The sequence below is a fragment of the Mustela nivalis genome (genome assembly GCF_964662115.1).
Source record: "Mustela nivalis genome assembly, chromosome: 3".
Lineage (NCBI taxonomy): Eukaryota > Metazoa > Chordata > Mammalia > Carnivora > Mustelidae > Mustela > Mustela nivalis.
Genome location: NC_139022.1, coordinates 87,731,571 through 87,741,174, shown reverse-complemented (window position 1 = coordinate 87,741,174; position 9,604 = coordinate 87,731,571). Strand labels below are relative to the sequence as shown.

The 9,604-nt window shown below is 43.9% G+C and overlaps 1 protein-coding gene and 1 long non-coding RNA gene across 30 annotated transcripts in view; one reads left to right on the top strand and one right to left on the bottom strand.

Annotated features, from left to right (window-relative positions):
* Positions 1-6,361: 6,361 nt before the first annotated feature.
* Positions 6,362-7,002, bottom strand: LOC309860707. The gene is made up of 2 exons (XR_014309547.1): positions 6,811-7,002; positions 6,362-6,717 (listed from the first exon to the last, which is right to left on the bottom strand). It is a non-coding gene; the product is annotated as an uncharacterized lncRNA (long non-coding RNA).
* Positions 7,003-7,224: 222 nt separating this feature from the next.
* ERBIN (erbb2 interacting protein) overlaps positions 7,225-9,604 on the top strand; it is a 128,129-nt gene continuing 125,749 nt past the window's right edge. For 10 of the 29 annotated variants that reach the window (XM_082723040.1, XM_082723033.1, XM_082723036.1 and 7 more), the window contains exon 1: positions 7,226-8,273. The gene's annotated coding sequence lies outside the window, so the exon portion shown is untranslated. Of the gene's footprint in view, positions 8,274-8,829; positions 8,937-9,396; positions 9,545-9,604 lie in introns of all 29 variants that reach the window. The other 19 variants (XM_082723034.1, XM_082723039.1, XM_082723032.1 and 16 more) reach the window with 7 other exon arrangements.

The following is a 9,604-nucleotide window of genomic DNA, read 5'->3' as shown; positions in this document are numbered from 1 at the left end:
TATGGGATTATTATTTTGTTCTGGATTGATAAGAACCTTTTATACAGTATAAATATTAGCTATTGTTTCTCATATATGTTGTATTTTTTCTCCAACTGTCATTTGTCTTTTAACTTTGTTTATAATGGCTTTGGCCAAAGCAAGTTTTATGAATTTGGTTAGTTCTGCCAAACTTTTCTTCGGTGGTTTCTGGTTGTTCCATGTTTAGATTACTGTGTGGTCGCAGCGTGGTAGAGAAGTACAGATACTGAAATGGGGGAGAACTGTGTTCTAATTATGGTTCTACCTCTAACCAGTACTATACTTTGGGCAAGTCTTCAAATCTAAGCTCTCTCACCTATAAAATGCAGCTGAACTAGAAACCAGACCTCTAAAGGTCCCTTCATGCTTGTTCAAACACTAAAAATGTTTGGATTCTAGAGTTTAAAAAACTTATTATCTTTAAGTAGGTCAAAGATTCTCCCTAAATTTAATGCTTCTCATTTGCCTAGCAACATTTCATGGTGTAAAATCTAACCAGTGTCTGAATAATAAAGCTTCTGAATTTTGGACAGCTGAATTAATGACTTGAATTTTTATATAAAATTTGGTGAGTTTATACCTACTTCTTCTTTTAGGTTATAGACTTTATATAAAATAGACCATGCAGGTGCCTGGGTAGCTCAGTTGGTTAAGTGTCTGCCTTCGGCTTGGGTCATGATCCCAGGATCCTGGGATGGAGCCCCACATCGGGATCCCTGCTCTGTGGGGAGTCTGTGTCTCCCTCTGCCTCTGCCTCTCTCTGTCTCTCATGAATAAATAAAAAATCTTAAAAAAAAAAAAAAAGAAAATAGACTGTGCATGTAATAGGTAATCTAAAGTATGCATAGTATAGAGCCGCTCTGTCAATGGACATAGAATATGGCTTATGATATTATATTGATGATAATAATGAAATGTATTACTATTAATGTAAAAAAAAAGACAGTGTTTATTTATGTAATATTTATAGTGTGTTTTCATTTACCTCATCTCATTTGCTGCCCACAATAACCCTATGAGATAGATAAGAAGGGGCTTATCTTTCCATTTTATAGATCATGAATTATTGCACAGAGATTAAATCATTAGTCCAAGGTCATCAGCTAGTAAATGCTAATGTCAGTGCCAGAACTTTTCTGAAAGATGACAGGATTGATGACAAAGAACTTATAAGCTAAGGTTTCATTAGGACAGAAGACAAACTGGAAATATCAGTTATCTATGAGGTAAGTGACTGGAAATCAGGTAAATGAAATGAAATATCAAGAATGAAAAAGAAAAACTGTGCTGAAATTACCAAATAAAATATTTGAAAACTATTTCTTCCTTACATATTTATTCCTATGTAAAGAATTACAAATCCTTTGGAAGGAAAGTGACTTTTCTATAAATAGTTTGGCATGGTATATAGCAGGAAATATGAAAAATATACAATAAAATGTTTTGAATGAGAAAACATAAACCCTCAGAGGCAGTTTCTAGAGGTAGAAGGAAGACAAATTTTGTATCTATTTTAGAGGAATACTAGAAACTAAGAAAATTAAACTACTACATGACTGATCTGATTGTTGACATAAATTTAATGGCAGAAAAATAAAAGAATAGAGCTAAGGAAAACAGAAGATAGAGGAAACATCTTAAGATATGCTGTTATTTTCAAATATGCTATTTTTAGCTCAACATTTCTGAAGGAAAGTTTGTACTCAATTCTCAGAAAATACATTCCCCCCTCCCCAGGTGGAAGGAAGTATGAGTGTTAAAGTATATCTAGAATTATTTTAGAAAACCCAGTTGAGAAGTTTCATTTTCTTAATACTGATTAAACTCAATTTAAGTGAGATTTCTCCAGTTATTCTGATGATATTGTTATCATCAAACATAATTTACTTTGAAATAGGAATGGTATGTTGGTTAGTTAAACAAGTTTTTATGATACATAGTTGCCGTCTAGAGAAGGGCATTTAGCCTCAAACTACATCTCAAATCATGCTTTACATTCATGTATTGGCTGTTTTCATACTTGATGCTAAACAGTCTTTTTTTAAAAAAAATACTATAGAAAAATATATAGTGTGCATGTGAGTAGGAAAACAGTTTCGTTACCCAAAGAAAAATGGTATTCTTAAGTGAAAGCCTGCACTGAAAGGCAATAAGCAGCAGTATTTAAGCTTTTTTTGTTGATTAATACTGTTATGATTTAGAAGAAGTGTGCATGTTATAGTATGATTGACATAGATTATGATTCATACCAGGGAAGCTATGAGAGGGGAAGTGATCAGAAGGAAATAGTAAAGTTGGAAATGATTAGGGAGACTATTTGTTTTAGTTGGTCCAGGACAGTCATGGTTTTACATTTGTTGTCTCTGGATAATTGATATTAATGTGTGCTTTTCCTCTAAGAAGTATTCTAGTTTTTGTTGTTGTTGTTTTTTAGAAATGTTATCTATCTGGCCATCTTAGAAGTGATGGAAGCATGGTACATATTATCAGTGCATTTTAAAGTGAACTACTTATAATAGTTAACACTTTTATGTGCCAAACACTGTGCTAAGCAGTTTATGAGCATTGTCCTATGTCATCCTCCCAATAATCTATGAGGCAGTTAGTATTATAGTCCCCATTGTAGAGATGAGGAAGCTCAAGTTTATGTTTATGGATGTTCAGGAACTTGCCCGAGGTCACTCAGTAGCTAAGTTTCTAATTCAGGCTGTCCTGTTTCAGAGATCACATATAAAATCACCAGGCGTTATTTATTTTCTCTCTACTTTAAAAAACTCATAAGACATCTGAAAGAAATTTAATTCCGATAGGCTATAAAATGTATAGAATGGAAAACAAAAGATTATCAAGCATATACTAGGGCAAAAAACGTGAAAACTTTTCATAAGATTTTCACAAGAGGCAGACTTACTTCTGTTTCAAAAAATATTATTGAAAATATGTCAGAAAGGCATGCTACAGGAGGGATGACTCCATTCCCAAAGTACTATAAAATCCTTAATTTTGGTTCCTGCATGTATTGCCTCTTTTGAACCCAAGTGTCCTTTTCCCACACTCTTGGTACCCTAACCTCCTGCCCTCTCCCTATCAAGGGGCTAAGATGGAAGTGAAAATAGGGAAGTCAGTCCTTATTAAAACTACATGTTATAGGGGCACCTGGGTGGCTCAGTGGGTTAAAGCCTCTGCTTTCGGCTCAGGTCATGATCCCAGGGTCCTGGGATTGAGCCCCGCATCGGGCTCCCTGCTCCACAGAGGAGCCTGCTTTCCTTCCTCTCTCTCTCCTGCCTCTCTGCCTACTTGTGATCTTTGTCTGTCAAATAAATTAAAAACAAAACAAAACAAAACACTATATGTTATAATGCCTTTTGATCTAGTTGCTCTGATGCTTCTAGACTTAAAAACTCTAGCTCTATTCTAGATTAATTTTGATACTGTGACAAAGACTTTGTGGGTTTTTTTTTGACAAGTTTTTTTTTTTTTTAAAGATTTTATTTATTTGTTAGAGAGAGGGAGTGACAGAGAGAGAGAGATAGAGGCAGAGGGAGAAGCAGGCTCCCTATCAAGCAAGGAGCCCGATGTGGGACTCGATCCCAGGATGCTGGGATCATGACCCGAGCCGAAGGCAGCCGCTTAACCAACTGAGCCACCCAGGCATCCCAAAGACTTCGTTTTTGTTTTTGTTTTTTTTTTTTAAGATTTTATTTATTTATTTGACAGACAGAGATCACAAGTAGGCAGAGAGGCAGGCAGAGAGAGAGAGAGAGAGGGAAGCAGGCTTCCTGCGGAGCAGAGAGCCTGATGCGGGGCTCGATCCCAGGACCCTGAGATCATGACCTGAGCCAAGGCAGCAGCCCAAACCACTGAGCCACCCAGGCGCCCCCCAAAGACTTCGGTTTTAGATAACCAATTCTTCACTAGGTTTTGAGAAAGAAAGAAAAGAATGATCATCTGGAATGTCTCTTTGCCCTTTACTTGCTTTCTTTCACAGTGCTTCTGCATAGCTGCCTGGCTGATATAGGGAAGTGACAGGGGGACCCTTTTTAAAACAGTAGATAGGCTCTTTGCTGAGACTTTTTTTCCCCTTGATGAATGCTGTGTGCATTCCCTGGAATGTTTAAGACCTTAAGTCTTTCCTTCAGATATGTGGCTTATCTGTAGCAGACAGTAATTACTCTCCTGAGCCCAGCCACTGGGAAGGGGAATCCCAAAGAAAGAATTCCCTGCCTTTCACAGAGAATTATTTAGAGAATCACAATGGGGAAGATGAAGCTAGAGTATCAACAAATTTATTAGCTTTCTCTCTAAGGTGGTCCTGGAGTTCAGTTAATCATTACGGAATCACAGTTAGGCAGGCTTGTTGAAGGTGGGGCTTTAGTTCTCTTTTTAATCATAATTGAAATGTTAAGTCCATCTTAGTTGAACTGTGAGAAGATTTTCAAAGGAAATTAATCTGTAAAGCACAGACCAAGAATGCCTTATAATAAAAGAACAAATGGAAGATTTGGCTACATCTGTATGTGCTGCTCATATGATTTAGAACTAAGTAGTCAGTGATGAACAACAAAGATGAATCATTATTTCTGATTTCTGAATACCCTGGTCATATATATCTGTCATTTCACCTCTGTATGAGCACAGACACAGAATTCCTGCTGAAGATATTTTAAAAGGCATCATTAAAGAAACATTTGTCAAAATGCATAATATTGGTAAATGGTGTATCCTGGCTTCCAGCCTCTTAGGTTCAGTGCTTTGGGGCTCATTCTTGCAGTACACGTAATACTTACTTAACAATCAAATGGGAGGCACCTTATTATCTATACTTCTCTTCACATATTTCCCCAAAGAATGGAACCACATTTCCCTTTCCTACCTTTTCAGCATCAGCATATGCTGTCTCTATATTCCCTCTCATCAAAAGCTGCTTTGGGGAAGCAATCTGATGAATTAGGTATAAATGACTAATCAGGCTTAAATATTACCTTTCCCAGGATTATGGCTTTGTGCTAGAGAAATAAAAGACTCAAAAGGATTAACTCCCACAACAAAATTTTAGGTGAATTGGAGGAGGGGCTTTGGTTATAAAAACTTTTCCAGCCTAAATGGGAACTGGCCAGATTGGACCCCAGTAGGAGTTTAAGTAGGGGAAAAAAGTTAGGGCCCAGGCAGGTCCTAACCTAGGGACTGGTCTGGTCCCATTAAGTTTGGGAAGGGGTGGTGCCAGTTAGGCTTACGTACATCGATGATGCCACATTTAAAGGGGTCTTGAACCAACCTGGGACTAAATACAACACTGAAATTCCAGATTCTATCTGGTCTCATACTGGTATGGGAGATACTCCATCCTGGGATGCTTTAGTAGAGTGACCCTTTTAGTTCAGGGCTATGCTACTGAGTTTGGTCAGACTCAAGCCAGGTGTGGTTTTTTTGTTTTTGTTTTTGTTTTTTTCTTTTTAAGATTTCATTTATTTATTTGACAGAGACGTGGGGAGAGACACAGCGGGAGGGGGAACATAGCAGAGGGAATGGGAGAGAGAGAAGCAGGCTTCCCATCAAGCAGGGATCCCAATGTCGGGCTATCCCAGAACCCTGGGATCATAACCTGAGCCCAAGGCAGATGCTTAACGACTGAGCCACCCAGGCGCCCCTCAAGCCGGTTTTTGAAAGGGGAGCAGGAAATCCTTCTTCTGAGATTAAAAATACCATAAACAATATACCAACTTTAGATTTTATACAATGCCCAAGACTCATATTCACATAAGATGGCTTAACTAGCTTGGTGTTACTATTACACCTGATTGTCATTTCATTTCCTGCTGTAGTTAAATGTTCTCCTACCTCCACTCCAGCACTGAGTAAACCTGAACACTTTGGTACTATTTGGGAGCCTTCAACTTCAGCTCTACCCTAAAGAACTACCTGTGTTCATTCCAGCAGTTCTGGAAGTAGTTAAGATGCTGTCACACTAACAGAATGTCTTGAACACCTTTGGAGTTATTTCAAGTGTTTTCACTAGCGTACAACTCACTTTAGTAAACAGTTCTTTGATGGACTTTATGAACTCCTTCCTTTGGATGCAAGCCAAAAATTATCTATAGGGCATACAGTGCTTTATTCAAACTTGGAAATAAATAATTATCTCTGGAACACAGACGGAAGAACTGAAGCAATGACTTCGGGGACACACAGACTAATTACCATCATTGTACAGGGTTAAGCACAGCAGAGACTGGGGGCGGGGAATGGTTTCTTCCGTATCTGTCACGTTCCTTGTCTGGTAAAACAAGGCCGTCTTGTCTGTTAACATATTTAAAGCAGTAACTGCAAAAACTGTGCAATGTTATGGTTGAAGCGTTTTATGCCATATGTGTTGATGGAATGCTTAAGAATCTCGCTCCGCAATAAACGCAAACCCTGCCAGACTGAATTATTAGGGCCAGCGCAATTCAAGACTGCACCACCGAAACCGCTGGGGTTGGAAGCCTACGTCGCCTTCGGAGTGTGGCCAATGCCTCCTCTAACAAAGGCACTATCTTGAGGCAATTTCGCGGGCCATTCTTCCCCCTCCCCGCGCCAGCTTTGTCTCCTCGCCGGTGTGAGGCTGAGACTTGGAGGAGCCCCAGCTGCTGTGCTGCGCGAGCAAGCTCCGAGCGAGGGCCGGCGTGGGAAGCTTCACCGGGCCGCCGCTGTGGTTTCCTGCAAACCGAGCGTGCCATTAGAGGAAGTTGGAGTGCTGCAGTTGAGATACCTGCAGCCTTAAAATCGGGGCTGCACTTGAACCCTTCGCACCGATTACTGTCTTAAGAGAGAAGCTCAGTCGGCCGGGACGTGGGAGGCTCGGGGGCGCTCAGTCTCCACCGCTGGGCGCAAAGGAGTCGGGGTCCGCATCGTTAGCGTCCTCCACCTCGGGCGGCTGGGGGGCTGCAGGCAGGCCTCCCCCGGCCTAGGCCTGAGCGGGCCTAACGCCGCCGCCGCCGGCCCCTCCCCCACAACCCCGACCCCGGGTCCGCCGCCGCCCCCCATCGCCCCCCACCGCCCCCCACGCCCCCCACCGCCGCCGCGGACGTCTGCCCGCGCCGCCCCCGCGCGCAGTGACTGGCTCGCGCCGGCCTCCAGCCCGGCTGTTGGCGGTTGGGGAGAAGCCGGCGGGAGGCCGCCCCGCCTCCGCCGCGGAGGAGCCGCGCGCAGTCTCTCCCCCTCACCAGCGGGGCGGTGGCGCTGTTGCCGCTGCGGCCTGAGAGGCAGTCACTCCCCTCCGCCCCTGCTCCCTTCCTCCTCCTTTCTCTCCTCTCCCTCCCTCCCCTCCCCACCCCTCCCCTCGCAGTCTCTCGCTCGAGTGAATGTGGCGCGGCGGCGCGGGACGCAGCCTCGGCCCCTGCCGCGGCCCCGCAAGCTCGTGAGGAGACCCAGCCGCCGCCTGCCCCCACCCGCTGGGCTTCCCGGGGGAGCCACCGCCGCCTGGGGAGAAGAACGAGGAGGGGAGCGAAGGGACGGCGGCGGGAAAACGGGAGAGGGAGACGAGGGTTCGAGGGCGACTGGGAAAGGCGGAGAGGGACGGACGGAAGAACGGACGGCCCGACGGACTGCCCGGGGAGGGGGCCGCCATCGAGCTTGCCCGGCCCCTCGGCTCCGGCCCGGGGCGGCCGCGGCGGCGGCGGCGGCGCGGGCGAAGGGCGCGGCAGGCGCTATCGAGACAATAACCCCGCCGCCCGACTCTGGGGGCGGCGGCGAGGAGGAGCTGGCGGCCTAGCGCGGCCGAGGCTCGCCCAGCGCCCCGGCGGCATCTTGGTCCCCGCCGGCCGGGTTCCGCCGCCGCCGTCGGGTGTGCGGGGCGCGCCGGGCGCCCGGAGCTCGAGGCTCTCCGCGGACTCCCCCTTGCCCTCCCCCTCCCCGGCGCGCGCGGAGCTGGTTTTCCGGGTTCCCCTGGACCGAGCTGGATCCTGCTTCTGCGCCAAGGCAGGAAGTGAGTTTCGCACGGTAATTCCGGGCGGTGTCACGAGTGAAAAGTTTTTTTTTCGGCGGAGATCCTAGTTGGGGCTGGGAAACTCCTGTCTAAGTTGAGACCAGGAAACCAGCCCTCTTCCCAACCCCCTACTCCGAACCACCTACTCGTCCTACTGCGGGAGGCCACTCCACATCCGCTCTCACTGGAGAGAGAAATTCGGCTGGATCCAAAGTGACTAATGAAGGGAAGGAAATCATGTCTGGCGAAGCCTTGAAAAAGCTGCCCTGAGACACTGCCCGACCGAAAGGTAATTTTCTCCACAAGAACAGCTCTTGGGCCGGGAAAGAGAGGTACTTTGGGGTTTCTCACTTTTCCCCTACTTGCTCTAGATTAATCTTTCGTAGTGTCGAAGTGGATAGTCTTTCAGTTGCTAAATAGTAAGTAGAACTGATTTTCCCCCCTTCTACCATCTGGACTGTGGTTACTTTAGAAGAGGTTGTAAGAATGCGGTGAGACGAAAAGTTTAAAGCAATCGGAAGAAAGCGTGCCTTTGTTCAGCACTAGGTCCAGAAGTTTTAGTTTCCTAAAATACATACAATGTATATATTTTATTTATTAAGTTATCGAACCTGGCAGCGCCGGTTTTGGAAAAAAAGTTAGGTCGCTGCAGCGAGGGATTTACTGTTGTTGAGATGGCTGCCACATTTGTTTATACTGTTGCCGATTACTTGACTTTTGCGTTAATTGTATATAGAGGTTTTGTTTTATTTTTAGTTGCAGCCCTTAGAAACGTATTTGGTCGTATTTTATAAACAAACTTTGCCATACTTAGTCTTTTTTTTTTTTTTTTTTTTTTTTTTAAGGTGGGAGATGTATTTCTTCAGTAGCTGGCTCCTTTTCGGACGTTTACAATCTCAATGATACTTGTTTGGTTAATCGAAAGGAAGAAAGTATCTGCTTAATTTTTCTTGTAAGTGACCTAGGAAGGAGAAGGAGAAAGTATTATGGGTAAAGAGTTGTAATTAAAAAACAAATACACCCGTAAGTAGTCTGATCTCTTAGGACTCCTCTGTAGTTAAGAACAGAATATATAAAGGAAAGTAAAACGCTTAAAACGATTTTTATGGAGGTCTTATTGATTATAATAAACATCAGTTCTTTTACTTTAGTACTTTATTTACATTTTTGTATTGGTACAAATGTTTTGGCTGGTTCTGTCTAGTAAGTGATAGGTGCCTACCCTGGTGGCAGAAAATTAGTGAAACATGGGAGACATTCCACCGGTCAGAGCTGTAAACACTTCTGAACCAATTGGTAGTCCTTAAAGAAAAAACTAGTTTGTTCACAACAAACACAAACGGCTTTTTGGTTGGTGTTTTATTTATTATTATTTTTAAAAGATTTTATTTATTTATTTATTTATTTGACAGAGAGATCACAAGTAGGCAGAGAAGCAGGCAGAGAGAGGGGGAAGCAGGCTTCCGCAGAGCAGAGTGTCGGATTTGGGGCTCGATCCCAGAGATCTTGACCTGAGCTGAAGGCAGAGGCTTAACCCAGTGAGCCACCCAGGCTCCCCTGGTTGGTGTTTTAGTATGTCTTTTTTTTTTTCCCCCTTATACTGTGGTAAAGGAGGTGAAA